We start from the raw sequence: 8,200 nt of genomic DNA, 5'->3' as shown, positions 1-8,200 counted from the left end.
GAGTTATATCAATCCTAGTCCATAAGTCCTAGCTTTCCACTAATTGGATTAATGAAGGCTAGAGTTAATGGCTATCAACTAGCAATCAATTGGACACTAGTGACTCAAGAAATCCTAAGTTACCTTCTCAAGCCAAGAACATAAAGTCCTACTCTAACATCCTCTCAAGCCTTTCATCAAACACTTGGAGGGTAATGAAAGAAAGCATTTTTATTTGTAAGAATAAAAGGAATCAACAACCAACAATTACAAAGAATTAACAAAACAACAATCAACAACATCACAATCATCATGAATTATCTCAAATTGCATTATTAAAATGAAACAAAAGAACAAGAATATCTCAATTACAAAACCTAGAGACAAAATAAGAGAAATTACAACAAGAGGATAGGGATAGAAAGAAGAACCAAAGTGTAGTAATCACCACTTGAAGGTAGAAGTAGAAGGAGACTTGAATTAAACTTAGAATTATGAGATCCTAATCTAACCCTAATTCCTAATCCTAGAGAGAAGTGAGAGCTTCTCTCTCTAAAACTAACTCTAACTCCTAAAACTAAGCTAATGATCAAAAAGTATCTAAAAGTATCTTGATTCCCCTTCAATACTTGACTTAAATAGCATCAGAAATGAGTTGGATTGGGCCCACATGGCTCCTAAAACCGCTGGGGACGATTTCATTAAAGTGGCCATGGACAGAATCGGCGCGCGCGCGCAAAGTGCGCGTGCGCGCCCCTGAACGCGAAGCAACATATGACAAAATTTATATCATTTCGAAGCCCCGGATGTTAGCTTTCCAACCCAACTAGAACCACATTATTTGGACCTCTGTAGCTCAAGTTATGGTCAATTAAGTGCGAAGAGGTCGGCTTGACAGCTTTCCGGTTCTTTCATTTCTTCATGAGTTCTCCAACTTTACATGCTTTTTCTTCATTCCCTTGATCCAATCTTTGCCTCCTAAATCTGAAATCACTTAACAAACATATCAAGGCATCTAATGGAATCAAGGAGAATTAGATTTAGCTATTTTAAGTCCTAAAAAGCATGTTTTCACTCTTAAGCACAATTAAAGGAGAATATACAAAACCATGCTATTTTTATTGAATAAATGTGGGTGAAAGGTGATAAAATCCCCAAAAATCAATACAAGATAGACCCTACAAATGGGGTTTGTCAATCGTATGGTGGCGAATGGTAAAAAGAAGCTTGTGAGTAAGGTGGGTTGAGGTTATGTTGAAAGGATGGTCTCTGGAAATAGGGTGGGGCTTGTTGGTAGCTACAAGGTGGTCCACCATATCTATCAGCTTGGTATGCATTATAGAATGGTCTCTGTCCATGATATCTAGGAGGGTGTTGTTGCCTAAAGGGGTGATCAGATCCTCTTGGCTCCATCCATCTTTGATTGCTTAGACCTTAATGCATAGTCCTGTTATAGCTTCCATTCCTTACAACAAAAGTAGAACCAAACTCAAAGCGAGAGGGGTGAGAATTCATAGTAGCTTATCAGAAATAAGAAGGGGAAACAAAAACAAATAAACAAGTAAAAGAAAAATATTTACAATAACCAATAATAAGGCACACGTTTGCAATTCCCAGGCAACGGCGCCATTTTGAAGAGAGAACTTTTGCGTGGTCTAGAATTCAGAATAAATTCCCATTGCAAGTATAGCTTCTAAACCAACAAAAGTCCGTTCTTACAAACGTTTTGGTTGTCACAAGTAACAAACCCCTGATAAAATTGATAACCGAAGTATTTAAACCTCGGGTCATATTCTCAAGGAATTGCAGGGAGGTATGTTCTTATTATTGGTTATGAGTCTTGTAAATTGGGGGTTTTGAAAGTAAGGAACAAGTATGTTAAATGATAAGAAAAATAAAATAGTAATGATAAAATAAACACTTGGCGAGGTATTAGAATCGAAATTCATATCCTAGTTATCCTTATTAGGTGTTTTGAGAATTTGGTTTTAATCCTACTTAGTTATCTTTTATTAAACAAGGGAAGGTCAAGTGGACTAATTAGCTTGATCCTCAAGTCCTAGTCAATCCCTGTGGGAAGACTAGCTTTAGAGCGATCTAGATCAATTAGAATCTGCCCATTTCAATCACTACTGAGTTTGACAACTCAAGTGTTACCAATTACCTAACCAAAGCCAAAAGGGGAAAAATCCAAATTATTTATATAAATAAAAGAAAACAATCATGGGTCCGAAATACCTCAAATTATATTAAATAAGGAAATCAATTTTAACATGGAATTCATAAATTAAATTGGAAAAGTAAATAAAAAGAACATTAAACCTATGATGAAGAAACAATCCCAATAAAATAAATCCTAATCCTAATCCTAATTCCTAAGAGAGAGAAGAGAACCTCTTTCTCTAAAAACTACATTTAAACTATGTAAAGTGTGTATTATGAATGAATGATGATGAATTAATGGATTCCCCCACTTTATAGCCTCTAATCTGTGTTTTCTAGGCCGAGAACTGGGTCAAAAACAGCCCAGAAATCACTGATTGTTAAATCTGGTTCGTACAGGTCGCGGCAAAGTGACGCGGAGGCGTCATCCACGCGTTTGCATGGATTGAGATTTTGCAGATGCGACGCGGGCGCGTCATCCATGCGTTCGCGTCACCTAACTTCGGGCCAGCTATGACAAATTATATATCGTTGCGAAGCCCCGGATTTTAGCTTTGGAATGTAACTGGAACCATCTCATTTGAACCTCTGTAGCTCAAGTTATAACCGATTGAGTGCGAAGAGGTCAGGTTGGACAGCTTAGCAGTTTCTTCAACTTCTTGTGTTTCTTCCAATTTTGCATGCTTCCTTTCCATCCTCTGAGCCATTCATGCCCTGTAATCTCTGAAATCACTTAACACACATATCACGGCATCTAATGGTAATAAGAGAGGATTAATATTTGCAAATATAAGGCCAAAGAAGCATGTTTTCAATCATAGCACAAAATCCGGAAGGAAAACGTAAACTCATGCAATTAGTATGAATAAGTGTATGAAAGGTTGATAAAATCCACTCAATTGAGCACAAGATAAACCATAAATTTGTGGTTTATCAAGTAACCACGAAATCTTTTCTATTCTTCTCTCCAAAGTTTCGAGTTCTAGGGTTTGTAGTTAAGTGAGATTTGTGATTTTTAGATGTTTAGGTTCACTCTACTCCTTGCTTAGCTTTGGGTTTTGGCTTCCAAAGCCGTTAGAAAAGGTAAGAGCTATTGAACCTTTGTGAGATTATGTTTATGTTGAATCCTAGGTTGATTTGTGGTGATTTATATGTATATAGCTTGATTATTGTGAGTTTGGGTGCTTTTGGATCATTTTGGTGCTTGTTGGAGTGGATTGGAAGCTTGTTTGTGCTAAATTGGAGTTTTGGTTCATGTGGGAAATTGGCTAAGATATGGTTTCGGGTTCCTCTATGTAGTATATAATATTCATGGACACTTAGGCTAGTGACCCATAGGATAAGTTTGAATTTGAGTGGTTGTTGAGTTGTTGAATATTGGTATGTGGTGATTTATGATGAATTGTTGATTGATGAGTTGGATTATGATAATTGATAGTGATATGAGGAGGATGAATGATTTGTGAAGTTAATAGGTGAATTGTGTTGATTTATATATATGATATTGACGTTGATGAATTGGTAATGTAGTTTGGAATATTGTTAATGAGGATTGATATATGTGACATATTGATGTTGAGGTTGTGGATGATGCAAAGTGAAGAAAAATGTAGTAAGCTTGGGTAATATGAGATATAGTGTTAATGGTGTTGAAAAATGGAATTTGGTGTGGTTTTGGTTGTGTTTTATAAAAGATTGAGGAAATTGTGATTTTGGGTAAAAGTTGAATTTTGGTGAACTTTGTCTGATCATAACATTTGCCTCAGTTTTCAAAATTTGTTGACATTTGTTTAGAATTCAAGATCTTTGAAAACCCTTTAAATCGATATAAAGTTTGAGAAATTTAAAATTTTGTAGAGGAAGTTATGATCATTCAAAGTTGGTGTTGAAAATATGAAATTCTGCAAAGTTACAGAATTTTATGTTTTCTGGTATGTGCGCACGCATACTCTGTGAAAATTGTGATCTGTGCGCACGCACAAACCTGTGCGTCCGTACACGTAGAGGCAGGCAGTCTGCTTGCAGCATTGGCACAGCTTCTGCGCGCGTACACCAATGGAAAATTGCAACCTGTGCATACGCATAGACCTGTGCACACGCACACATTGGGGAGGCCAGTCTATTGGGGGTGCTGGCACAGGTTGTGCGAGTGAACAGACCTTTTAAGTTTTGATACATGTGCATACGCACACCCCTGTGCGTACGTACCCTTTTAAAAATTTTCTGGGTGTGCGCACGCACACCCCTGTGCGAATGCACACGCCTTGTTTCTCAAATTTTGCTTTGTTTTCAACTATTTCACCCTCTCGATGAGGTTGTAAGCTTCTATGACACCTTTTTAAGACTTTTGGGCATATTTTTTGATACTTACATATGGGAAAAGATTTAAGGGTTTTTGATGCTATTATTTGTAAATTTAGAAAACGGAGGACTAGGCTTCTGGCGTACTGAAGGTTGTTCGATATTATGTGATGAATGGTTGATGAATGTGGTGAGGGTTAAGGAACTGTTGATTTCGGAATTCTAATGTGAATTAACAGTGGTAGAAAACAGTCGAGGACTCTGAATGAAGTGATGGATCCATCTTGTACTAAAAATGTTTTTGAAAACTACTGTACTACTTTTTCATTGAGATTATGAGACGCTATGTGCCCGGCAGGGGCCGAGGTTTGATCCCGCCTGTCAAGGTAGCGGCAGTGGCATAAGGGGGTTGGTTCGTTCCGCTTGTGCTTATGGTGCACGAAATTGTAAATCACACTTTTCACAACTCGTACCACTAACCAGCAAGTGCACTGGGTCGTCCAAGTAATACCTTACGTGAGTAAGGGTCGATCCCATGGAGATTGTTGGCTTAAAGCAAGCTATGGTTATCTTGTAACTCTTAGTCAGGATATCAATTATAATTATCAGTTGACTTGCAAATGAACAAGAGAGCATGAATTAAATAATACTTGTTATGTAGTAACGAAGAATATGTTGGAGTTTTGGAGATGCTTTGTCTTCTGAATCTCTGCTTTCCCCCTGTCTTCTTCTTCACGCACGCAAGGTTCCTCCTATGGCAAGCTGTGTGCTGGTGGATCACCGTTGTCAATGGCTACCATCCGTCCTCTCAGTGAAAATGGTCCATGTGCGCTGTCACCGCATGGCTAATCATCTATCGGTTCTCACTCATGCTGGAATAGGATCCATTGATCCTTTTGCGTCTATCACTATGCCCAATCCTTGTGAGTTTGAAGCTCGTCACAGTAATTCAATTCCTGAATCCTACTTGGAATACCACGGACAAGGTTTAGACTTTCCGGATTCTCAAGAATGCTGCCAATGGATTCTAGCGTATACCACGAGGACTCTGATTAAGGAATCCAAGAGATACTCATTCAATCTAAGGTAGAACAAAGGTGATTGTCAGGCACGCGTTCATAGATTGAGAATGGTGATGAGTGTCATGGATTATCACATTCATCATATTGAAGTGCGAATGAATATCTTAGATAGTAACAAGCATGTTTGAATAGAAAACATAAATAATTGCATTAGTCCATCGAGAACCAGCAGAGCTCCTCACCCCCAACAAAATGGAGTTTAGAGACTCATGCCGTCAAAAAGTACAAAGTTCAAATCTAAAATGTCATGAGGTACCAAATAAATCTCTAAAAGTTGTTTAAATACTAAACTAGTAACCTAGGTTTACAGAAAATGAGTAAACTGAGATAGATAGTGCAGAAATCAACTTCTGGGGCCCACTTGGTGTGTGCTGGGGCTGAGACATGAGCTTTTCATGTGCCTGAGCTATTTCTGGAGTTAAACGTCAGGTTGTAACCTGTTTTGGGCGTTTTAACTCCAAATTGCAACCTGTTTCTGGCGTTTAATGCCAGAATGGAACATGGAACAGGCGTTAAACGCCAGTTTATGTCGTTTATCTTCGAGCAAAATATGGACTATTATATATTGCGGTAAAGCCCTGGATGTCTACTTTCCAACCCAATTGAGAGCGCACCAATTAGACTGCTATAGATCCAAAAAATCCATTCCAAGTGCAGGGAGGTCAGAATCCAATAGCATCAGCAGTCCTTTTTTAGCCTGAAAACTAATAAAAATATACTAAAAACTAACTAAAACATACTAAAAACTACATGAAATTACCCCCAAAAAGCGTATAAAATATCCGCTCATCACAACACCAAACTTAAACTGTTGCTTGTCCCCAAGCAACTAGATAAATAAAATAGGATAAAAAGAAATTAAGAAGCAATAATATCTCAGAGTTTTAAGTGAAGCTCAGATTCTAATTAGATGAGTGGGACTAGTAGCTTTTTGCTTCCGAACAGTTTTGACATCTCACTTTATCCTTTGAAATTCAGAATGATTGGCATCCATAGGAACTCAGAGTTCAGATAGTATTATTTATTCTCCTAGTTTATTATGTTGATTCTTGAACACAGCTACTTTATGAGTCTTGGCTGTGGCCCTTAGCACTTTGTTTTCCAGTATTACCACCGGATACATAAATGCCACAGACACATAACTGGGTGAACCTTTTCAGATTGTGACTTAGCTTTGCTAAACTCCCCAATTAGAGGTGTCCAGAGTTCTTAAGCACACTCTTTTGCTTTGGATCACGACTTTAACCACTCAGTCTCAAGCTTTTTACCTGGACCTTCATGACACAAGCACATGGTTAGGGACAGCTTGATTTAGCCGCTTAGGCCAGGATTTTATTCCTTTAGGCCCTCCTTTCCATTGATGCTCAAAGCCTTGGATCCTTTTTGTCCTTGCCTTTTGGTTTAAAGGGCTATTGGCTTTTTCTGCTGCTCCTTTTTTTTATTATTTTTATTTTTATTTTTATTTTGTTTACTGCTCTTTCTTGCTTCAAGAATCAATTTCATGATTTTTCAGATCATCAATAACATTTCTCTTGTTCATCATTCTTTCAAGAGCTAACAATTTTAACATTCATAAGATTCAATATAAAAAATATGCATTGTTCAGGCATTCATTCAGAAGACAAAAAGTATTGCCGCCACATATAAACAGTTAGAATTTTCCTTATTAAAAACTCGAAAAAAGATTGCCTCCTTATTCTAAAAATCTGCTATTTTATTCATGTTTGATGATGATGAGAAAAATAAATTATAGCTTAATTGGAGATAAAATCAAAATAGAGATACTAATTACTACTACTCATATATAACTTCTAAGGTAAATTCCTAATAATAACAATTATCACAGAGTTAAAGCTAAGATTAGGACTCAACAACCTTTATTTTGGGAAGTGGATGATCCTTTATTCTATGGGGTGCTTGGCCCTTGAAGAGATAGCTTCTGATGCTTCAGTTGCTTTAGTTCACGCCCTTGCTCTTCTTGTTCCCCAAGCAGTTTGCAAAGGATGCTATTTTGATTTTTCTATTCTTCCTTTAGTTAGTCCATAGCTTCTTATAACTTGGTAATAGATGCTTCAAGATACTCCCAGTATTCAATTTGAGGAATTTCCGAGAGGAACTCCTGTGCTTTCCTCTTGATGGGGTCGTCCTGCACTTGTTGTCCTTCCATTGACTTTTTGGTGATTGGTTGCTCAACTGAGATATACTCATTTACTCCCATCTTTCAATTGATGCAGCTTGAAGATCTCTCTTATTTTGTCAGGGTGGAGGTGAATAATCTTCCCTTTGACCAGAGTTCGATAGTTATAGAAGGCGGTTCCAGCTATTCTCTGCCTGTCTGTTTGCCACAGATTAGAGTAGAATTCCTGAACCATGTTTCTTCCCACCTTTGTTTCAGGATTAGCTAGGATTTCCCAGCTCCTGTTTCGAATTTGCTCTTAGATCTCCGGATATTCGTATTCTTTCAGATCGAATTTAACTTCCGGGATCACTGACCTTAGACCTATTATTTTGTAGTAATGGTCTGAATATTCTTTGGTTAAGAACTTCCCTTGATTCCAAAGTGGTTTTGGAATATTCTTTTTCTTGCCTCTTGGAGTGGTTTGTTTTCCCTTAGGAGCCATGATCTTAGTGGGTATTGGTTTAGTGATCACGAATAAACACACCAAACTTAGAGG

Source organism: Arachis duranensis, chromosome 5 (genome assembly GCF_000817695.3).
Source record: "Arachis duranensis cultivar V14167 chromosome 5, aradu.V14167.gnm2.J7QH, whole genome shotgun sequence".
Taxonomy (NCBI): domain Eukaryota; kingdom Viridiplantae; phylum Streptophyta; class Magnoliopsida; order Fabales; family Fabaceae; genus Arachis; species Arachis duranensis.
This window is presented reverse-complemented; position numbering follows the sequence as displayed.